The following is a 25,270-nucleotide window of genomic DNA, read 5'->3' as shown; positions in this document are numbered from 1 at the left end:
GAGGGACCTTGCAGAGAGCTGACAAGTGGATGGGAAAAGGCTATGAAAGGGCAACCAAGCAAAGAGATGAATTAAGCTTGATCAAACATTTAAACAGACAGTGGTGAAATAAAACAACTTTCTATTTAATCCTTCATGCCTGTGAGAAGACATTGCAGGTCAAATAATATTAAAAACAAAGTTCAATATACATAGAGGAATATATTATTTCTATCTCTAGTATCCAGCATAACTGTAAAATTTTGATTGTAAAGCTGTGATTGTGGAGATTGTCAATGTTATCAGCTCATTCTCTTCCTAAGAGGAGGAGGAAGAGGGAGGAGGAGGAGGAGGAGAAGGAGAAGGAGAAGGAGAAGGAGAAGGAGAAGGAGAAGGAGAAGGAGAAGGAGAAGGAGAAGGAGAAGGAGAAGGAGAAGGAGAAGGAGAAGGAGAAGGAGAAGGAGAAGGAGAAGGAGAAGGAGAAGGAGAAGGAGAAGGAGAAGGAGAAGAAGAAGAAGGAGGAGAAGAAGAAGAAGAAGGAGAAGGAGAAGGAGAAGGAGAAGGAGAAGGAGAAGGAGAAGGAGAAGGAGAAGGAGAAGGAGAAGGAGAAGGAGAAGGAGAAGAAGAAGAAGGAGGAGAAGAAGAAGAAGAAGGAGAAGGAGAAGAAGAAGAAGAAGAAGAAGAAGAAGAAGAAGAAGAAGAAGAAGAAGAAGAAGAAGAAGAAGAAGAAGAAGAAGAAGAAGAAGAAGAAGAAGAAGAAGAAGAAGAAGAAGAAGAAGAAGAAGAAGAAAAAGAAGAAGGAGTTAATGGGACTCTATCACCTTGAACTTCCAAGCATTGCATGGTACCCCTTGCTTCTCAAGTCCACTAACTGCCTGATTCCTGACTGTCTGGACACTGTTCTAGTACCTCTAACTTCTCACAAGATAGTCCTTTTATCACACAGAAACAAAACTTAAGTTCATAGAAGAAATTTTACCACAGAATCAGATGCATCCAAATTCATGCCTCTCTGCCAATCAGAAAATCCATAACTCCTCAGACTATGTCTAGCATTAGGATTTAGATCTGGTTTTACCAAGTAAGGCTGTAGTCAGGCTTGGGTGATAATACAGTATATTTCTGATGAAGTAAAGCCTCAAATACATTTTGGTCTCCACACAAAAGGAGATCTGGGTCATTCTGTTTGGTTACCAGTTATATGTTATTTTGTCTGAAGGGTCAGAAGATAGAGGCAGACATAATATTTTGCTTTTAGTGGTTTGCTCTGTTTTAAAGCATCAATAGAACAATCTCTTAACTCTTCAATGAACAACACAGAACTTCTTTCATCATTCCTCTCCCTAGAGCAATTGGTCTGAAATTATATTGGTTCATAGAAAAGAAGAATTACAGATGACATGTAGTATGACTGAATGACCCAGTGGTAAAATATCCAGCCTTATTCCCAGTTCACCTGTTTGTAAATGGATCATTTGAGCAGAGGAATCAAAAGTGTCCAAAATTCTGGATGTTGGAAACTGAATTCCAAACTCCAGTAGCTGATGTGGATAGCCATACATGTCCAGGAAGCCAGCTAGACTCAAACATATTTTGGATAAAGTAAACTCCAGAGCTATTGCTTCCACATCAAATGCACCAGTAATTACTTTATAGTGCAACAATATTAAAGAGGAAGTTTATTATTATTACTGACAGTGGTACATGCTACACTTTAGCCATTAGACTGAAACCTGTAAATGTTCCACATGAGAAAATCTCATTAAAATTAATGGCAGTCTTTTTGGTACAAGCATACTTACTACCCTCTTGTGATTGACATTGCAAAAAGTATTTTGCTTAGGTTTTCCTATTCTTACCATAATTCAGTAGTAAGGATCCTTTTCCAAAACTGTTTGTGTGAAGGGGATGGGGAGTTACTAAAATGTTTTAAATAAATAAGCTTTGCAACAGAGCAGTAAAAGTAGAAGTAAAAATAAAAACCCCAAATGGTGGCTGCTTTGTGGATTTAACAGCTAAACTAATTCTTGTCCTTGCTCATAGGGCTGACATCTATCTCTTCTCTCATTTTCAGTTAGTCATACTTAACATTCTTCATTTGCCCATTTGTCTCTGAGTCTTTCCTTTGTGGCGCTTGGCAGAGTTCAGGGTTGGGTGTGTGATTCTGATACATCTGGAATACAGCTAACTGAGAGTGAATCTCACTTTTGGAAAATGCCAATTAGCTTTAGTGAAGCTGCTCTTGAGGAAATGAATTTACAGTCCTCACCGAAACAACAAACAATTCTGAAATGGTCCCAGACTCTTTTTTTTTTTTTTTTTTCATATTTCTTTTGAATTAAGAAGTTAAATGCTTTGGGCCAAAATCATATTTCTTTGATTTTTTTGGTTAATGTAAAAAAGAAAAGGTAAGTCTTAAAATTCCATATTGAACAGAACCTTTAATTATTTTTTAATCAAGCTGATCCAATTTAACACTTTTACCACATCACTGCTGTACCAAATTTGTGTGGCTTTTTCCATTTCAGAGTAAGAGAGTATAAGGTATTCTTATCATTATGAATTTTAGTAATAGTGAGAATTCAGTTCTGGCTAATTACAGTATTATTGTGCTCTGACTACAAAAGTTTAATGACAATTTCTCATTGCTTGAGCCTTTAATTGCATTTTTCTTTTAGGAATGATACAAGTCACAAGTATTTGGTTTGCTTTCTCAAAAGCATTGTCTTGTACTTTTTCCTACCTGGGCAATTAGGATATTTGATTGGTGTCAGTGACTCTGATATGAAAGAGTTTATATCTCCTGTGCAGAACAGACACATTGCTCTGTTATGAAAACCAAGTGACTTCAGGAGGATAAGAAAGTAGGAAATGTGTTTTCCAATAGATACAAAGCCAAATATTTAAGTGAAACAAATACAAGGCCTCCAGAGAGTTGTTTGTATTATAGCTATAGGAGAAAAAGCAATAAAGTGAACACTTTAGCAGTGCTGAAACAATCTGTCACACAACAGACACAGGGATGTTGGCATACCTGCAGATATCTATTTTTCACATCCACTCATAGAATTCCCAGGATCATCCTCCTCTATGCTATTGATTTCTGTGCTATTTTTTGATAGATACAGGTGTCTCATGATGTTCTATCCTTGTGTGTTTATAACCTTGCCATTTCAGCATGGCAGAGAGATATATTAATGATCAGGGTGGAATGAAAGAAAAATGTTTAATTGTAGTGAGTGGAATCCATCGTGTGTCTGATAACGTGATGCATCCCTGATGCCATTTAATCACAGAAACAGATGTTATCTGAGTTTCCTTAACTTGTCTTTCTACACAATAGAAAATTGCTATTCACTCCACTGTGTGAATTGCAACATTTAAAAAATATTGTGCTTATTTCAACCAGGTCATTACCTATTTTCTTAACCACCCACATCTACATTTTTTCAGCAGCTCATTTGACAAGAAACAGGAAGGTAAATCAGTTATGGCAACTAGCATTTCTGTTTTGTTACTGTAAAATGTGCAATGGCCTTTTTGGAGAGAATTTAAAACCTTCTATATTCTACCAAAAATGTCCTCTTTTGTCCTCTTTTTTTCCCAAAGATCTGTTTAGTGGAAAATGTAAAACTATTTGGTGCTTTCAACAAGCTCGTCAGGAATTTTGTTTTTGTTGATAAAGAAGTCAAAGCAAATTAGTTCCAAAAGGTTTTATACTTCACTACATGTGAGAGAAGTATTAAACTTCAACAAGACCAATCTGGGTTAGCCATGGTTAAAAAACTCAACCCAAAGCAGTAGAGGTAGTGAAGGACTGGAATGGATTGCCTAAAGCTGTAGTGCTCACATCCTTAGAGGCCTTGATTAGACAAACATCTGTCAGTCATGATGCAAGTACTCCTATTCAAAATCCCTCTCTGAGCAGGTGAATGCATGGTTCTGTGAGGGCCTATAGAGTAATATTTTTTCCATAATCTATGGTAAGCATAGATAGTCCTAACTGTTAGGTAGAATACAAACAGTGAAACCCAGAGAAGTGGGCACTAAGAAATTTAAGGTTTTTGAGGTAGGTTTTTTTTTAAAGCTCAGGTCTAGTAATATAATAAAGTTACTGAAAGCAATTCAGGTCTGTAAGCCAAAATTATCTTTTTCAAATATCTGCTTCAGCTGCAGCCTGCCTTTAGAGCATCTAACCAAAATGTTAGTGATATCAAGAGTCCCTGGAGCACCTCAGCTCTGGCTGCTGTGCATGCTCAGCTGCTTTTCTGCCCTGGTGGAGTGTGGCAGCTTTGTATGGTGCTCTCTCTTACCACGTGTGAGTGGCACTGCCACGCTGTGCTTACCAGCCCAGGCTCAGCAAAACCTACAGCAATACGTGCTGGTGCTGTGCAAAGCCTGGCCAGACACAAAGGTGTGCTGCTGCTCTGCTGAGAGAAACAAAGAAAATATTTGGGGATTGAATAGCACAGCAATGACAGTGGAAGGTCAAGCCATTGTCAGGGAAAGCATGAAAGGGGTCGGTGCTCTACATATTCTTTTCAGGAAGGATGGCATGTTTATACATCGGAGTGATATCAAGGATATGTGACTTGATAGTTGTAAAACTAATGCCACTTTCCCTGGGCAACAGTCTGAAGGATCAGGCCATGTTTGCCTGATCCTTAGTGCTCCCTGCTGAGAGCAGGAGCTGACTGAAGATGATGGCAGGTGCTGGAGAGGCTGGTGGGAGAGCAGGAGGGCGTGTGGCTGTGACAGTGGCAGTGACTGCCAGGTCTGTGTAGGTGGGGTGCAGTCTGTGAGAGTGCCATGAAAGGGGGTGTATTAGGAGAGAGAGAAACCACCATCCCCTGCTGCAGCTTTTGACGTGGGATATTTTTCTCACACCTCCCTAAATTACCAGAGTAAGGCTTCAGAGGATGTTTTTTCCCCAAGTGGAAGTTTTTCACAGAACTAATGCAATTTCTGTACTTGTTAAAGGATGAGAGGGACTTCCTCTTATCAGGACAGGTGTCTAATAATGCCAGTACAGCACAGCTGCAGCGATTCATTTTCAGCTAACTAGCTCCAACACCAAAAGCTGTGACAGCCTAAATCTTACAGGGAAACATTCCTGCAGGGCAATTGGCTGGGCTGTGTGCTAGCTCTGAATTCCACACTGTCACTGGTGAACTGCTGCCAGCTCCTGATCTGAATAATTTAAGACAAGCTCGGACACTGCTGCTCTTGGCCATAGTGCACCTGGACAAATACTGCAAGGTGTGTTCTCTTGCCAAGTGATAACAGGATCAGTTGATTGCTAAGTGGAAAACAATGAACAACACATCTATTAAATACCTGCATACCTCTTCAAACATTACAATGGGCATTATTACTTTATTAGAGCAGTACTGTGTACTTCAAGAGGAGAAAGAAAGAAGATTCAATTTCCCATTCTGTTGAGAAAATCAAGTAATTATTTGAACTTTTCAGTTCCTTAGAATATTAAAATATCCTTGATTTGACAGGACCTGACAAAAATGGGAAATTATAGGTATTAGAAGACTTGTTTTGGGAAAACTGTGCTCAGCTTCTTTGTTGCTCTGCAAACATGCAATTGGCTCCTAAAGACACATAAGGCCAATACTTTTTCTTAGCAGTATAAGATCATGCAGTCCATAATATACCGAAGACACCTTATTTTATCTGTCCATTGGTAAATTTAACTTTTAAATTAAAATTAATTTAAATTAAATTAAAATGCATTAACATATAATCTTGACCTTCTGCCTCAAAATCTATGATCTCAAAAATCTGCTTGCACTAATATCTTTTAAGGACATTGGCCACTTAAGCATTTTTATTACCCTGTCTGTGCATACTTCAAACTAACATATTAACACATTACTCATTTTGCTGTTTTATTATTCCATTAATAAAACTATAAGCCCTCCCATGTTAAAGACTTCTATCTATTTCTGGTATATAAACCCACAAAGCTTAACAAGATAGGCCTTTCAGGAGCTAATTGGTCTTTTATTTAGAATGATAAGATTGGGATTCACTTGCCCAAGCTTCATAGCTGAGATCCACCTTCCTCACATCTTAGACTGTTCTACACAATCAGAAGCCCATCAGAGATCCCACATTTCTATAACATTTTTGTTGTCTGTACCTATCAGGTTTTCAAAGGCCCCTTAAGCTGATGGCCTTTTTTCACACCTGTGGCATTTTTCACACCTGTCATGCTTCCACCTGTATGTCTAAGCTTTAACCCTTGCCCCAGCCACAATGCAAGATGACTGTCTCAGTTTGAGATAAGTTAGGAGGAAATGTCCTGAAAGGACTCACCTCTAAAAAGGTCTTTTTTCCTTTATTTTTAACTGAAAATTAGGACTACTTTTGCTCTCCCTGATTCCTTTTGTCTCCTCTACAGCCTTAGCACATAGGGAGGCATCTCTGAAGGACAGAACATGTCACCTGCTTGGGATGAGAAACCTAATCTGTAGGCACCTTGGATTTCTGGAACATGCTGTTCTGGAACACCAGATATCCCTGATGTCCACCTGCCTGCAGTGCAGGCTGTTGCCTGAAAAGCAAGCAGTTCAAATTGGATCTCAGGATCCTAAATTTTTATGTCACGGATCTGCAAGATTTACAATGTTATTTAAGGATATCTGTTAGAACAACAGCTTTGATAATGTATAATAACTGGTCTCTGTAACAACAGAGTTCCTTTCACAGGAACTTGCAGGAAAGAATGAAATTATCTCAAAACACAAGCTAACACTGAAATAAGGCAGCCCAGGAACATGGGGAACATTTCAAAATTATAAGCAGTTATATTAAAGCAATAATATATATTCAAATGTTTCTGGTTTGTTTATTAAATGTTATACTTTTTCAAGTAGGTCAAGAATAACAGGTTATCTTTCTTTCAAAATAGTAAAAAATCTGTTTTAAATCAACAACCAAAAAATGTAGGAGATTCAGTTTTTTGACCTGATTGACTCTGCGGTGTTTTTGGACAACTACTGTAGCAGGTGTTAGGTTACTTGTTAGATGAATAGCTTCATATCCAGTGACTTTTTAAGCCTTCAAAGTTTGAATAATTACTGGGTTTGTAAATAAGCAGCAAGTTCTGAAAAAATCATAAATTGGAGAGAAAAACAAGATATATCACAAAGATAAAATCACAAAACTTTTAGACTGTTTTAAGGAGGAGTTTCTCTCAAAGATTTAATCTTTAATTAAATTTATGCATTTTATTTATAGTTCCTTCTATTATTTTTTCCAGAACTTGCTGACACAGCAGTGGTTTTGCTAACAGAATCTGTGGTATTACTATAATAAATATTATGACAAAAACCCCCCTCTGGACTATTTCCCTAAGAGTTAGCATTTTGAGAGCACATTCGGGTTTGACCACCATGAATTCATGCATTGTATATTTGACCGTAAAATCATCATTGTTAAAATATATGGCCTTAATGGATCTGAACTGGCACGGGAGAGCCAAAGACAGAGCTAACAAACAAGGAGAGAATTGTAAGTATTTTGGCACAGAGCAGAGCTGCTGTCAGCAGCTCACCAAACTCACATTGTCCAGTGACTGAAATGACATTATTTAATTTTGCTTGCTTGGTTTTTGTTGTAGTTGTTGTTGTTTTGTTGTGGTTTGTTCTTTGTTGTTGTTGTTGTTTTTTGTCTGGTTTTGTAATTAATTCCCTTGCTGTCTCACTTCTGTTTCTGCTGAGCCTGCCATTGTTACCTCTTTCCCACCATCACCTATGAAGATACTTAAATGAGGCAAGGTTTGGGACTGAGCAGGTTCAGGCAGGGGGTGTGTCAGCAAGCAGATAAACAAACAGACAGACAAACCCCTGAAAGGACAAACACAGGGAAAGAAATGCTCCCCTGGTGCCAGACAGTAGTCTAGGCTGAGATTCACGAGCAGCTTTAGACACTGACTCATTCATTTAACAACTGTGCATAAACAGGCTCAGTTTATGACTAAGTTTAAGTATCTTTAGACTTTATGAAACTATTTTCTTCTCCATTGGGGAGCTTCTCTCTAAGGTCCCAGACAATTACTGTTACTGAATAGAAGGATGATGAGGGTGGCAGAAAGTGACACATCTGCAGGAGAAAGGGCAGATTTATCTTGTATGTAGTTGAGATCCATCCCTCTTTATAGAATAAATATAGTTAACAAACGAAATATAAGAGATGAAGACAAACTGAAAATGGCTGAAAACAAAGGAGTAATGTTTCAGAGTGATGCTGAGAATAGCAGGGAATCTAGATTTAGGAAAGCACAGATAGAAAGTTTTTGGGAGATTTTATCTCAACAGAATAGAGGGCAAGAAGCAGTAAGCAAAGGCTAGCAATGCCTCAGATTGGAAAGAATCCATGTAGAACATTATTTAACTTCTCCTCTTTCCTTCCCCAAAAACAGCACTAGCAAAGGACAGTTTTGGAATAGAGCCCAAAACGAATAAAGAAAAGGTACATTTGAATAGGGCACTGTGTAAATATTTTTTGTACAGAGAGAGATGAGAGACAGTCTCATCTCTGGTGTCTTGATAGGATGCATAAGTGTTGATCATATGGTGATCAGGGTTGTGACATCAAAAGAGTTTATGAGTAGGTTTTGAGTACAATTGAAATACCAACGCACTGCTCAAAACAACATAGCTTAATTTCAGGCTTCTCTCTTCTGGATGGTAGCAAAAAGGAGAATTGCTCTGGATAAGCAAGTTTTCAGGTAAACAAAAGCCTTTCCAAGGCTAAAAAAAAAAAAAAAAAAAAAATCAGTTTCTTAAGAGCCATTTCAATTCTTCAAATGACTAAGAGTACCAAAACTGGTATTGTATCCCTGCACTCAAGGCAAAAAGCTGTGAATTTTCTTAAAAAGTAAGAGAGAGAAAAGGGAAAAATACAGAAAGTGAACTGTCATTGTCTTATTTCAGGTGACATGAAATCTGTACAACTGAAATTTTAGGAAGTCAAAGAAAAGATGATGGAAGATTTTGATATGGTTGATCTTGATATGAGTGTATATTACAGGGTCTTATGATCTTCTAGGTCTATTTTTGAGAGTTCTCAAAAACTGTGGTGAAATATAGATACTCATGTGCTTGGAAACTCTGATGAGGTGCCCATACTGTTGACAGGAAGGGTTATTGTGATTTTTTTTTTTTTTTTTTTTTTTTTTGTTATCTGTTTGTAATTACCAAATGTAAACACATAAAGTTAGATGCAATAGTTTCAGAAGTATTTTATGATACTATAAGTTTTCAATACCTCTGAAAGTATAATAGATGGGGAAGAGGAAAATAGTTTCTTTCTTGAACCTGAAAATTCTGAGAGATGTGAAGAAAGCAGTAGGGGACAGTGCAGTAATTAGAGACAGACCTGTCTAAAGATGGTTTTTCCTCCACTACTGATATGACTTCTGAATTTTTAGGTATTTCCCTGACTGTATCTCAGAAGAAAATATAAGTACTCTCTATCAAGACAGGAGCAGCACCTGGAGAGATTATTTAAAAATATGTCTAAATACAGTTGGATAATATCAGGATCAAAGCAAGAGATAAATGGACAAAAGGATGAGCCAAAAAAATGAAAAAAAGAAAAAGTGGTAAGATTTCATTCTTAAGGATTTCTTTTCCACAGGGAACACTCTCTGGAATAGACCATGGATGATCCATATGAATAGAGACAGAATGATTAAACAGATGTTACGTTCAGATCCAAACTTGGCTCATTCAGATATTTAGAATGAAAGACCACACTCAAGAGTCCTGGAGGCACTTTTTGGGACACAGCTCTGCAGCCCAGGTGTTTACCACCAGCTAACTTATCTACCTCTGAAGGAACTGCAGTTACCCCCTTCCAGCAAAGGCCCAGTGCCACTGGCATCTCTAGGAGCCAGAGTACACAAAGTCCCTCAGGAAGAACAGAACCTTGCAAGTGTCTGGGAGGCTGAACTGTACAGCTTTGAGGAGTTAGACCATTAAACTTTCTCTCAGCTCTCCAGGAGGTCTCTGTCTGGTCCTTACCACCAACCATTCAAGTGCCAGGTGACGCAAGGTCTTATTCTGTGTCCTCTGCTGGATATGGGGTACCTGAGTGGCCAGAAAAGTAAAAATGCTATGAAAAACATTGCTTTGGAGAAAACACAGATGGCATAATTTACTTATGCAAGGAGAAAATGGGGCTGTTAGCAGCCTTTACCTTGCCTTGACTCATAGTGTTCTACATGTTTTGGTCAAAGTTCATGGAAATATATCTGGAGTGTTTTGATAGACTGCCATTTTCTTATGTGAAGAAAAACCCAATTAATTTTATCAGAAGTGCCATCAACTCATGGGAAAATTTTAATTTTTTTCTACAGAGTGGGGATTTTATTATGTGTTTTACTGCTATTTAGAAACAATTGCAAAACTTTAAATGTTTTCACTTGAGAGTACTGGCCTCCCACACTTTCTTTTTAAATCCAGTCTACCACAGACTGCTTCTCTGAAACCTTGTGCTTGTTCTTTTTTCCTTATTTAGGTCTAAGAAGCGTTTGTCAAGTAGACAGCTCAGCTCTACCTCTTGCTGATGGCAAGTATTTTCTGCAGGTTTTGATTTCCTGCTGTGCACAGTGACTGATCCTGTCCTTCACCCCATCACTGCCTTGACTGACAGCAGTGGAGAAAAAGATCTGTACAACTAAGTAAAATATTTGAGAAGAAATACACACGAGTTTGGATGCTTGAGAAGGGGAAGAAACAGCAAAACATTCCAGATTTATGGGGGGCCGTTAAGGGTTTTGTACAGCTTTGCATGAGCAGTTATATAATTTAGTTGCTCTCATGTGATATTCTGGTTTATATTTACAGTATAGAGAGAGTGAACTGCACCCAACTGTATTAAATAGAACTATTTTTTATCAGGAGTTGTTAATGACAATATTACTCTAACAGCTTGTGCATGTCATCAGAACCCAGAGGTAAAAAAGTATAGCACTCTTTGGATGTATTTTATTATTTCACAACAACTGGATAGTGTGACACCTAATGAAAATTTACATTGGGCAGACACCTAGCATAAATTTCACCCCTTTTTAGTCTCACATCTTCTCTTGACTGACTTAATATACCTGATATTTTGGAAAATATTTTTTATGAATTCTTATGAAATTGAAATATCTAGGGAGATTAGAAGTATTTTTCAGCAGGAAAATAATTAATAACACTACTGAGAATTAATTGGTTACTTTAAAGTCAGCAGGAACTTTTACTCTTAGCAGGTTTGGAGCAATGGTAGAAAATTGTTTCTTAGACTCTACTCTACAAACAAGAATGCACTTGACTAAATTTATACAAGCAACTTGTTTCACTGGAAACTCTCCTAAACTTGAGCACACATGTAAGCGTTTATAGAAGAGGCCCTCATTTTGGTTGTATGGGTCTGAAATAGGACCAAAAGCCTTTAGTGAACTTTTTCTAAAATGTAAAAATGCCTGTGAGTGGTGACTAAAATGTGAGGTCAATTCTCATTTTAGCTGAAAGCAGATTGACCTTCCTGATTGAAAATAGTGTTGATTTTTTTTTAAAAAAGAATAATTTTAATGGAAAAGTGTTGGAGAGTTTTAATGGAAGGTGTTTTCTAATAAAAAGCACTTTCTGATTTTATAGCACCTTTCATTGTAGGTCCTGATAGTGTTTTGTGGATGCTTTAGTCTCATATAACCCTAAGTAGAACCTTAAGTAAAAAGATAATTTTGTATTTATTTTGCAGGAGGCTAACAGAGAGATGGTGAGTTGTGCAAATGAAAATACTGAATAGAGTCCCCAGTGCTAATGGCTACTCAAACATACAAACTTACACATACAGCCCTTCTTCCATGCTTAGAAACTGAGTTTCTTTGGATATACTTTCATGACTGAACTAATACCTGTGATGAAGATAACTGTAGCTTTAATTTGGCAAACCATTCTTGGTCAGAGAACTCTTACTCATAACCTCAATTTCTCATTGTTTTAAAGAGAACTTAATAACTATGCTCAAAGCCAACCCTGCACTTCAGAGGTTTTTGATTCAGTCCCTATTTGAGTGTTGGAGATGAAATCTGGTAGAAAAAGGGATAGGCTTTATTTTATGGATGGAGACTAACAAGTCTCATATTTGTCTAAGCACTGACGTTTGCCAGAGAGATTAACATAAATGTATGGAGAATAATTATTGAAGTATTTTCTTTAGCACAGTAATAATAGCAACAGAATTCAGATCTCCTGCCTTTCTCTGTTTAAGAGAAAAAGCACTTCTGTTTTAACTTAATGTGTTTTATTTTTTAAATAGTGGTATATTTTGTATCTATTTTTTATGTCCGTTTTCAAAATCTGAAACTGCTGTAAGCCAAAGGCTGAATTGAGAATTCTGAACAGTGCTTATGATTTCCTGCCTCACACAAATGTTTCAATATAGTGTATGAGATTTTATAAAGAACAGCATCTATTTCTACATAAATTTTATTTTCATTTCTAGTAGATTTTGCTGCAGAATGACCAAGCTTGGATGAAATATCATAATTACACAATAAATACATATTAGTTATTTCCCAATGACTCTATTCTAAACTTGCACGGCTATGTTTATGAAAAAAATAAAACCACATCACGTAATTTGGAAATAAATGTATTCACAGACTGTTTTTTATTTCCAGTGAAGTCTTCAAACAAATACAGATTTAGAATAATTTTTGGTATGCTTGACCAGCGTTAAAACTAGCAGATGTTTATTACACCAAAAGAGAGCATTTCAAGCAAATCATTGCACTTAAAACATTAAGCACATTTTCCAGTTTATACTGTTGGAGGTTATGGTGGCATGTTTGATTAATGGGCTGTTTTATTGGAGATGCAAATAATGTGCAATATCATATGACTCATGTGTTGAAGATTAGAAAGGTATTAAACTTACCTTGGCACTAAGTGGAAAACCTGAAATATCCCTCTGGTAAAGTATATAATTTTAGAGGAAAAAGGCATGTTGGCAGTGCTTGTATTTATGCTTTTGATAAATTACACGTCATGTTTACTTAGTTTTAGTATCAAGATTTATTCTCTTTCATACTTTTGCTTCTCTTTATTTGTCAGGTTTCTCTGGCAAGTGACGCTAGCAAATGTGAGTGAAACCCAACTCTATGTCACCTGTCACTTATGAACACAGGACATGGAGGAAAGTGAGGATGTCTAATTTTTCATAAAATGATCTTGGTATTATTGCCATTTATTTAGATTGGTGCAAGCTACAACAAAATAAGGAAGGCATATGCATGAAGGAAATACTTTGAGAAGGATCCTCAGCAAAGCCCCAAGCCACAGAATGGAAATTCACCTTGTTCCATATTGCACAGGAAACTTGAACAACAGGTTGGGGTCTATTTAAAGTTTCACTGGGGTTCTGGGACCTTTGGGTAAAGTTTAGTTGGGAAATGATGGCCTGACCTAAGACTTTATCTGGAAACTGTATATAAAAATCCCAATTAAACCCAGAAATGGAGGAAACTCAGTGCCTTAGGATGAACTTTAGTTTATGCTTTTGAATTCTGTTAACACTGAATGGTAGACTGGGAATCAGAAGGTACACTGGAGCTTTGCATGCACTGCTAAGTTTCATGTTATTTGCTCCAAGTCTGTACCTGGCCTGGAGCATAATCTGGCTTTCAGAACTATTTGTTCTAGGGCCAGAAATGGCTACTTTTTCTGGCGATGAAATTCCAAATCAGAACTATCCCTCAGAAGCACACAGAGGTCTCCTCAAATTTCATCTTTTCCTGCTAGTAAAGTAGGTCTGATTCTTTTTCTTTCTTTTGTTTTTCCCCTAAATTTCTGTTGTTGTGGTAACCTGGAATATGCTTTCTTACTTCTGACAATACACTGGGGCTTTCAACTACAAAGATAAAATGCACCAGCACATGGGACAGTGCAGCCCATTTCTGGAATGTTTGCTCAGACACAAGTGAAAACAACCTGACAACTCTCCTCATTTAGAGAAAAGTGTAAACAGATGTGATTTCCCCCCTAAGTCACTTCTGAACGAAGAGAAAATGTACTTAAAATCTTTAATGTGCCCCATCAATGTTTTTGTGCAATTCTCCACTGTTGTCATGAGGCAAAAGAGTGCTAGAAAAGCTGATTTGATCCAGTAACTGCAGCCATCTTTGGCGACAAGAATACCATACCAAAATTTAGCCTGTGCATTCAGTGAAAAACAAACTCTTCAAAAAAGACTGGAGTCACAGCTCCTACCACAGAGACATAAATCATCTCTGCTTTGCCATCTTTGCATCCCAAGGAAGCAATGCCTTCAGGGCCTGTGCCCCTTTGAGACCACTGCTCTTGTCTCTCACAGGTTCCCTTTGAGACTGCGTAGCATTAGCTTTTCCTGATATTTACTGGTGAAAATTGTCCTGTGCTTGAGCTGTTCCAGGCAAAGAAATTGTGGAGGGGCATATCTTTGGGCTGAATTCAGCTCCTTGAAATTTCATGTTTCTAGCTGTGCTAGTTCTACCACTCTCTTTGCAGCACTCTTCATCTGTAAATAATTATCTGGGCCCTGCTCCTGCAAACACTGGCCAGGTGCTGCACTACTTTCAGTAGATTGCTTCAAGGAAATCAGTGGGTGTGTTTGAAAGGTTAAATTTGTAGGTGCTGACAGAATTTGGACGCTAGTCACCACAAGAGGATGTTAAAATACCAGGGGGAGGGGGGAATCCAAAGGGCATCCTTAGCCAGAGATCCTGTTTTAATAGAAATGTGCTCAAAAATAAAATTAAAAAAGGAGGAGAAATATATTGAGAATGCATTTTATGGTAAGTAGTCCTTTCTGCCTAGGATGCCTCATTATTTTCCAGAAGGATCCACCCATGCATTAAGCATGGGATTAGTTTTCTCATCTTGGTAGTGTTGTGACAGTTTGAAAAAACCTCTCATAAGTAATGTAGCCCCCATGCATTACAGAGTGATTGTGTCCAACGAACAGACATTGATGGATTTGAAATAATTATGTAAATTTTTCTAGAGTTCTATTTAAAAGCACATTTTTCAGGCTGAAAAGAAAGAAAGCACCTTCAACCAACCCTTCCTGCTGAGGAAGCTGTACCTACATGCCTACATTAAACCTAGCACAATATAAAGCTATAAAAACCTCATTACACATCCAAGCTGTCTTTGTATCAGCATTAAATGCACATCCATACACAATCTGTAAATGACATACCTATAAATTACTCATTTGTAATAGCCACAGGCTGATGGCTACAGTGAAAATTATAATTTTTTAAAAAAACTTGGCTTTTCCTGATGTGCTTTTTGCTTATCCGAGCACCTGACGATCCTGCCATGCCTGTCAAGGCAAACCAAAAAAGAAAAAGATATAAGGAAATTTTCTTGATGCACACTTCCCCCCCCCCCCCCCCCCCCCCCATGATTAACTCTATAATAATCAACTGTTTCTCAAACTAGAAATTTTTAGTGGCAGATATGGTCATATTTTTATTCTGTGTATTTCTGCTGAAGTTAGTGTTGAATAGTGAATAATTCAGTAATATAATTCAGAAATCTATCACAATAACTTAGAAGAGCAAAAGATATTAAACTGCTCACTTTTTCTTCATGAGGAATCACACATGTATCTAACTCTGTGACTGTTAGGATCAGGCTCCCTCAGAACAAACTGTGTGTACTTTAGCAGGCAAATCAATCTTATCCTTAATTATCACACCTTGCCCTGTGCTTCAGCATTGTTCACCCAGATCCTCTGGACCTGTAAAGAGTCCTTCAATATGATCCCTCTTTCAGGAGATGCCACTGCAGCTCCTTTAAGCCAGGGTGAGGGAAATCCTATCAAAACCCTTGGAGAAAGCCAGCAAGACAATGTCCACTGCTTGCCCCACATCAGCCAAGAGGGTTACTTTGTCATAGCAGGCAATCATGTCTGTCAAGCAATATTTGTCCTTGTTGAATCTGTGCTGGATTTTCCCAATCAAGTGCTTCATCTGATTTGGGATGGCCCCCAGGAGGATCCATTCCATAACTTTCCCAGGGACTGAAGACTGATGGGTCTATAATTTCCTCGATCCTCCTCTAGCCCTTTTTGCAGATGGTATGATTGATGGTATATCAGCCATCTTCTGAGGTATTTTCTGATCTCCATAACTGCCCAAAGGTTATGGAAAGCAGCCCCATGAGGATGGTAGCCAGCCCTTTTAATAACCTTGGGTGGACATCGTCGGGGCCCATCAATTTGTCAGGGTCAAGCTCCTGTAATAGTTCACATACCAATTTTTCCTTCACTGACAGTGGGTTTGTGTTTGCAGATGAATGAATGATGGAAGTCCGAGAAGCTTGTATGTGAAGCAGGACCCTTTTTCAAGGACCAGGTCTACTTGCATGGGCACCTGAAGTAGGCTTACAAATTGTTCTACTTATTTTCTGTGTGTATTTTTAATAGTTTCAGTTTTTATTAAACATGCTGATCCCCTGTTCACACCACACAGGAATTTGTAATCCATGAAGACTCTAATTTTAGTTGGAGGCATTTCTTAGAATGGCCTTTCTTTTCCTCACAAATACTTGGAGAATGTCAAATTCAAATTAATATTTGAACATTAGACTTCAAAATTAGCTTTAAAATTGTATGTACTCACTAGAAAAATATAAGTGTACAGTGTGACTTAAGGCTCTCATCTGAAGTCTTGCACTGTCTTTTCGAAATTCAAGGAAGGTGTTCAGAAAACAAAGAGTGTCAAAAGCTCCAAGGTAGCCTAATTGTTTTGGACAGATCAAAAGGTAACCTGCAGTTAGAGTTACAAATTGAGGGATATAGTGATCTTTTCATCTGGCCCTAGTGTCCACCAATAATGAACTGCAACTTTTGGAAACAAGCCCCAAAATTCATTAGGCTATTTGTGTAAAACCTGAGATTGCTTATCTAGGGCTATATTATTTTGAATTATTCCCCACTTGTGATCATGCATTGTTAAGTAATATTTTATGACTTTCTAATTAGCATACAGACAAGGGTTCATGAAAGAGCAGGCTGGTGCTTAGATCCAGGACTGTCCCAGTCAGACCTTCACAGTTTAATGTTTGCACTGTAAAATCCAGGTGCCTCACTTTTAATATAAAATTTACATTGGACGCTTGCTACTCTGACACCCTCCACTCCTACTTTTATGTTCATATTGAGAACGTTTCTATTTTTGCTTTAAATATATCCAACTACCAGCCTCTACTCACTGTCTTAGTTCTCTTTTTATTGCTGCATTTCGTCATTCCTTCCCAGAAACATTCTCATTTCCAACCTAACTTTAAAATACATCTCTCTTCCCCAGTTGTTGGTGCTGATTTTCTACCACATTTTGGTTAATTGTAACCTAGTAGGTATAAATAACAGTGTTTAATAACTTTTTCCCTCTATCTCTGTGCGCATAGTGGTGGGCGTGGGGAAGGACAATGCATTATTTTTTAAGGTTCTTTTGTAAAAGGAATGGATTTTTCTAGCTCTTCCAGTAGGGGTTTTCTTTGTTTCAGAGGTCACCCATGAAGAGTCTGGAAAAAACTTATTGAAAAACAAATTCAAAAGGTCTCCAGTCTGTAAGAACAGCAATAGCTTTACAGAGACAATAAGTGACATTCCCTGATAATCAGTTTGAATGAAGACTTTTTTGCCTACACTTAGCACCTACAAGAGGTTTAATTTTACATTCACACTTTTACTACTCTTCTATGACTTTATCACAAGAATATAAGAAAATGTTATTTTTTCAAGTTAACCAAGACAATTAAATATACATGTGTTTTCATCCTTGTTTCATGTTCTACTAAAGCCAAACCAAAGAGACTTCCCAGGGTTCCCAGGGTTGTTAGACATTTTGCAGAAAAACTCTTCTTTGGATGTTATAGAGTCTCTGTAGACTGTATAGAGCTCTGCCTAAGACCCCCTTTGCTGAGCAGAGGCACACTCAGCTTTACAGCACTTCACAAAGTACCATTAAAACCAATTATAGAAGGAAGTGCTGTTGGTGAAAGGAAGTAGTTTGATCTGTAAATACATAACAACATAATACACTGTAGGCCCTGGGGAATACATGGAAGGTGGGAGGAATATCCCTGCTTACCTTGTTGCTATGCACTGGGTGCTCCCTAGGTCTCTTACATTCCCTGATGCTGGTGGCATACAGACTTAAGTGAAGTTTTGATTTGGCTGAGTATAGCCACTGTTATGTTCCCAGAATAAACCCATGTGAATTGTGTTTGCTGTGGTAAGGCAAACTGATTCATTAGGTTTGCCTTCTAATTTATTCTCCTCACTGTGCATTGTGCCTGTACAGCGTTTGCAGTAAAGAATCTATGAGCAGTGATTACTCACAAGTGGAGTACACATTTAAAGGAGATGCCCAAATTAGCCATTTGAGTTCTCTACATTATGAGTTGAATCTTAGATGAATATCCTTCTGAAGAATCCCTGATTATGCTGTGTGCAGCCTGTATGAAGGTTAGGGTGCTAATTCAGACATTTAAATTAGAACCTAAAACATGGTGTGTGACTGTCCCTGTGGTAAAGCTGTTTGTAGGCAATATGGTTTTAATTGGCTTGGCAGTGCTGGGGACACAGCTCTACTTCCTCTGAGTATTCCACATACATAAAATTAATGCAGGGTAGCTAACTTGTGATGACTATGGATTGGACAGCATAAGGGAGCCTGGGCAGAATATGAGAGTTTCACCAGAGTCTGTGACTTAACTGCATGACCCAGATTTGGGGGTGTCATGCCCCTCCATCACAAGTATTTCAGAGAACTGGGCAAGGCAAAACCCATTCTTAATTTTGAATCCATTGCTTAATTTTAATCCATTGCTAAGGAACAGCAGTTGTTAGCCTTGTAATTATTTGGAAACATAAAATACCTAGCTCATGCCTGCATTAAGCAGACAATATTTTCTTAAGGGGACTTAGGATTGGTCTAAACTTTTGACTTCCTTAATGTAATTGCCTGGTAGTAGCTGACTGTGTGAATATTCCAGCTTGTGCTAACATATAATTTTTTTGTCTGGCCTTCATATTTCATGCATATTAGCAATTCATAAATATGTTAGGAAATTCTCCAGACTACTCCTTTCCCTGACTATAGGTTCATGACAAAATGCTTGCCTGAATAAAATCTTAATGGCAAAGTAGTTCAAAGAGCACCACCTTGCTTTCCATATATCTTAGAAAGAGAGAATTTTTCCTTCTTTCTTCCCCTACCCTTTGTGCTTGTTTCCACTGGAATAGAGTTTATTTTCTTCAGAGCAGCCAGTCTGGGGTTATTTTGGATTTGTGCTGGAGGCAGTGTGGATAACAGGGACTTTTAAATTACTGCTGAGCAGAGCGTACACAGCTCCTTCCTGCTCCTCACCTCACCCCACTGGTGAGGAGGTTGGGGGTTCACAAGGAGCTGGGAGGGGACACAGGCAGGACAGCTGCCCCAGCTGGCCAAAGGGATGCTCCAGATCATATGGCATCATGCTTGCTGTATAGAGCTGGGAGAAGGGGCAAGTGGGGACACTTGGAGCTGTGATGTTTGTCTTTTCAAATAACCATTATGTGGGGTGGAGCCCTGTTTTCCAGGGGATGATGCCTGCCCATTAGAAGTAGTGAATGAATTCCTCATTTTGATTTGCTTATTTATGTGGCTTTTCCTTTCCTGATTAAATTGTCTTCACACCATCCCAAAATTTTCTCATTTTTATTCTTCTGATTGTCTTCCCCATCCCATCAGGGGGTGAATGAGTGGCTTTGTGGGGTTTAGTTGATGGCTGGGGTTAAACCATGACGGCCTCCAGTTCTGTTTCAGAGCAATGTAATATCACTACAAAAGAAACTTCCTCTTTTACAAACCATAAATCATTGATTTCCCCCCTACAATAACCAGCCCTTCCCATCTGGGAGGCCTTCCACATTTACCGTTTGTGTTATAATCTCCAATGTATTTGTGCCTGCCACATTGATTTATCCTTTGCTAACAAATCAGTTTGTATGAAAAAGCTGCTGCTTTCCTATGCAGTGTTTGATGAAATGTTTGGGTGCTCTATATATCATACCTAGAATATGAGCACATAGGAAGATGAAGTTAAGGAAGAAAGTTTTTTCATAAAAATTTACATGTGTATTATTGAAAAAATCCAGTTTCACTGCTGCATTCCAGTGCTGATGAAATGTTGCTTTGGGGGATACATGTAGGTTAGGCTGAAGGAAAAACTTTTCTTTAACAGCTTCCCCTTCCCATTCAAATTATAGAACCTCTCACAGGAAATGTCAGGTAGGTGGTTTGGCGATGAAAAAACAGGTAAAGTGTTTTTGTGTCCCTGCATACTCTCTCATTTCTATCAGTATGGAGCAAAGCCTTAAAGCAGAAGACAGAGAGACTGAAGGGGTGATTTTTGTTCCAAATATTTCCCAATTCCTCAATGTGACCAGGTGCAAAGTACTAGGTCCCTTTTCAATTGAGATTTGCTTCTGTAAGACAGAGGTGATGATGTTACCTGGCAGAAGAGATGTGGGGCTTTAGAAATAAAGCAATCAGAACACATTTCAGAGCTCCATAAACTAATCACAGTGGTAGCTGCAAGATCCACCTCTGCTTGCTGTTAATTTATTTCCCCAAACATAAGATAGTCTGCAGAGTCTCTGCTCTGAAACTGCCTGCAAATAACCAGAGCCATCATCCCCTCATGGAGGAAGGAATGCAGGGACTAAGGTCGTGATCCTGATGAGACAGGAGTCTCAGTACAAGACAGCTCTCTAATCTAGCCAGTCAGGACAAAGTGCTTATGGATCATAGGGAGAAACCAGGTTCAGTTCCTGACTGTCAGAGGGTGTTGGATTCTCCACTTTATAGTGGTTAAATCCTTGCATTTGTCTAGTCCTAGATTTAGGTGACTTTAGCATGTAATCCTGGGTTGCCATCAACTGGCAGAATATTCAGTCCCTAGTCAGAAATATTGCATAACAATTCATTGCCCAAGGAAAACAAAGTGCCTGTGACTAGGAGTGACAAATCACACAGAAGTATGTGTAGATGCTGTTTAGAAAGGCTTAGAAGAGAATCCTTGTCTCATAAAGAAAAGTTACTGGAAGATGGAAAATATCTATTAGAATCTAGGCTATCTCATTTTTTCCCCCCAAAAGAGACAAAATGAGATATGTTCTTTCCATTAGTCACCTTAATCTTTGAATTCCAGAACTTTTATTTCCCTTTCCTCTATTCCAATGAATAATTAAGCATCTAGTGGAATAGGAAAGATTGAAGGAGGCTGACCTGGCACATGAGCTATGAGTCAATGGTACCTTATTTCCTAAGAAACGTAGAAGCAATTTTTTTCTGATTCTTCTCCATTAACATCTTAATTTCCCAGTACAATTCTAAGAGAATTAGATTAATCACTCTCACCACTCTGCCAATTTTAATCAGAAACAATGACTGCCTGTGAATAATAATTTTTTTCTTTGCAGCTCCAGATGTTTGTAGAATAAACTACCACTTTCTTTGCCTACACTTAGCGCCTACACTTAGCACCTCCAAGAGGTTTAATTTTAACTTTTTGACTTAGCAGAGTCTTGAGACTTAGCAGAACTTGGGATTTGGAAAATGAGCCTTCAGCTTCCCTTAGTTGTGATTATTTACATTCATTTCTGCTGAAACCTTTTCTCAAATAGTTTAGTCTGTGGCTGTTCTGGAGACATGATAAAACAGATGGGCAACATCTGGATTGGGAACTCCTGCAAAATTTACAGCTCTGGACATGGGGACAGCTCTCAGGAAGGAAGGATTTTGAGAGGAGATGTGAAGATCTTTGATAGACTATACTAACCAATTCAGTCTCAGAAATATCAAGGCCATTCTCACAAAAAGCAATTCGAAGAGCATCAAGCATGCTGTTGTACCTTCCATATCTTTTTCCACAGGCTCTTTACCTTGGTATCATTACACAGCTGGTCTTCTTAACTGGCTCCTACAGGGTCCTTCCACCACCTGCATACTTTCCTTCAGTACCTCTCTGCTTTTGCTTCCTGCTCTCAGCTATGCTCCATCTTCTTTTGCCAGCAGAGGAAAATGCAACTCAGTGTCAAAATTGTTGATTGCCAGACTCTTATGCTCTTATGCTGTTATATTTCTTTCTCTATGTTGTTTCTATTTAAAAAAATATTTTTAAAACAAAAAATACCTATAAGTCTCTACTTGAAAAATTGCAGCATAAGAGGAGATTCATTTATAGCTAGTTTTATGCTAAGGAAGTAATTTTGAAATTCTGCTACCATTCAGCACATCTACCAAAGTGTGTATGGAGTAGCACTTATATCTGCCTTGTCTTTTGGAAGCAAACCCTTGTTTAATGTTCCAAACTTCTGGAACAATATTAGTCTTGGTCCTTAGGTATCATCAAGTGTATTTCATATTATCAACATAATTTTTCAATTTATGCATTCTTGGGCACTGGGCATACTAGAATATGATCTTGAACCTTTTCTTTTTTACACTTTAATATCTAAAGAAGCAGTTCTGTTCTAACAGTAATTACTGCCAGAAACTAAGTGTATTATCTTCTGTTTTGAAATTCTTCCTTTACCTTTGTATTTGAAAGCTCAGTACATTAATAAGAAAAAATCCCACACTGTACCTTGAAGCAAGGGAATATGAATTTTGAAAACAATTATTAGATCATTATTTCTAGCTGCAAGCTTGTCATCCCCATGACCTATTGTATTAATAAAGCCCCAGAATGCTAGTTGGCACTGACAGAGCAATGTACTGCATGTTTTATGAACTATGCATGCAGCTTCTTCTGATTGCTACAGAGACACAAATTCATACCATTTCCTATCAAGAACTGCTTCTCAATCATAAGCTAACACCCATTCCAATTAAAGAAGTTTGCCCTTCTCAGAAAGAGAATGAAGGAGTCTCACTTCTTCTAACAGTTTGATTTATTTTAACATTAAAATATTGAGAACATCAAATTTTAATATCAGTGCTGTCACTTTATTCATAATGTAAGTACAATTCTTACACTCGAGCTCAAAAATTTCTAGAAAGAAATTTATTGTGCTGTGTAGGAAGTTGTGCAATTCCTTCTTTCAGAGAACTTTTGGATTATCTTCTTTCAGAAGATGCTGAACTTGTGATTTGCTTTTTTTTTTTTTGCATAAATAATATTTAATTTCTTTCTCCTTTCACTTTTTAGCAGCAGGGAACGGAATGTTTCTTTACTGTCTTGCTAATAATAATTAGAAACAGAAAATTAGTTCATGAAACAAAATAAAAACAAAGTAAAAACGCATTTTTCTCATAATAATCAAAACTGTTTTTTCTCTTCTGTTCATGTCCCTGTATTCTACCTAGAGCCTCTATATCCATTGCTAGCACTTTTGTTTGTAGACAGTAGCAATTTCTGGGCTTCAATGAGTTCCTGTGCTCCTAGTTTAGACTGCACAGAGCTCTTTCACACAGATCAAGCTCTCTCACTAGACAAGATCATCAAAGGATAATAAGGAGCAACACTATCATTATCTTTCAACAGCTGGGAAATCGAGATTTCACTTGAGCACATTATTCATCAAGGCCTCTGTTGAGTCTTTTGTCATTCATACAAAAGACATTATATTGGAAAGGTAGCTACAAGTCCAAGTAACTACTTAAATTTATTCTGTAGAGGCTACTTATGTATGAGTACTGATGGTCTAATTAACATCTAACATTATCTTGAAGATAGAGCATGCTTTAATTTGGAAGCAGATAAACTAATTAGAGATATTAAGCTCCTCTTGTTTTACTAAATGTTTCTGGAGACTATGTTGCAGCTAGGAATGTAGGAGGATAGCTTGTATCATAAGGTAGAGCTATCCACACCTGGGCCTCAAACTAGGCCTCAGACCAGGCCTCAGGCCTGGTCTAGCAGGCCTCAGTACGTTCAGCATACGTACTGACAGATAAACTTATCTACTACTGAGAATGTCTTAAGGTAGTAGTGTCACTAACATAGAACAGTTACTGGGAAGACACGGGGGCTACCTTAAACTGCAATAGCTTACATATTTCTGTATTCTCACTGCCTATCAGAATGCACCTGTTCTTGTAAACTATTCTGTCTGTATTTAACCCACCATCTCACAGAATAAATCGGATTACGTGCTTAGAACCATATTGGTGTGGACGCACGTTATTCTAGCCCCCGATCTACCAGGGCTCCGCCTTTAAGGAAAGCTGAGAGCATACTTGTTTTTTGTAATCTGGTTTATAACATTTGTCTAGGTCTGCAGCCGTGGTCCAGTCTACTATGTTTCTTCATAAAAATCATCAAAGCAGTTAAATGAAACTTACAGCTTCTCAGTTAAAAACTGGAAGAGGCAGTGGGACACAAGGTAAGCCTGAAGAAGAGCTTGCTTAGAAGGAAAACTGCCTTAAGGAAGAAAAAGGTCAGAAAGGCTGAGATGTATGCAGAGAGAAAAATAAGTCAGATTTACAGTGAAAGAAACAATGGGGTTCCCAGAACAAGGGAAGATCTCAGGATATCAGATTAAGCTGAAGTGATGCAACAGATCAGTTCCTGCACAGAGAATATGCTTAAGTAAAATTTTCACTGCTGTTAAATCAGACCCACTACAAAGATGCATACCAAAAATTTAAGCTTGTCTACTTTTAGTTTCTAGGGGTGGAGGTACCAGCTGGATCCAATTCTCATTCCAGCTAATAGCTGGAATGGAGTGTCTTGAGCCAGATCTCAAAAGCCAGTAAGATAAAAATAGCTCTATATGTGCTGCTTTTAGAAGGCCAACAGAGGCATTTGTATAGGAAGTTAGAAAAACAAATTCAGAAAAGGAAATAATCCTATTAACCAGAGAGGAAAGACTGAGGGGGAGTTAATGGCTGGCAGATACAGAGTGCATCTGCAGATCCATTTTGCATCTGCAAAGAAAGTGAGGTTTTGTTCTAATATTTTTCCATAGTTAAAGGGCCAAATGTCAGAATTTTATAGGAAGAGCCAGTATCTATTTTGCACATATCCCTACTGCTAATAAACAGACTAATTGTGTATGTTTCTGTATGCAGACTGTTCAAAATCCACTGCTTTTTTCATAAGAATTTAAAAATCTTATGAAAGGGTATTTTGTCCATTTCTCTGCTCCACCATTCTCTTTAATTACAGATGCATAAGACAGGAGAAAAGAAGAAAATTCCTTTGGAATCTTCTGAGCTATGGTGTAATACAACACA

Source organism: Prinia subflava, chromosome 5 (assembly GCF_021018805.1).
Source record: "Prinia subflava isolate CZ2003 ecotype Zambia chromosome 5, Cam_Psub_1.2, whole genome shotgun sequence".
Lineage (NCBI taxonomy): Eukaryota > Metazoa > Chordata > Aves > Passeriformes > Cisticolidae > Prinia > Prinia subflava.
Note: the sequence above shows the minus strand (reverse complement) of the source record.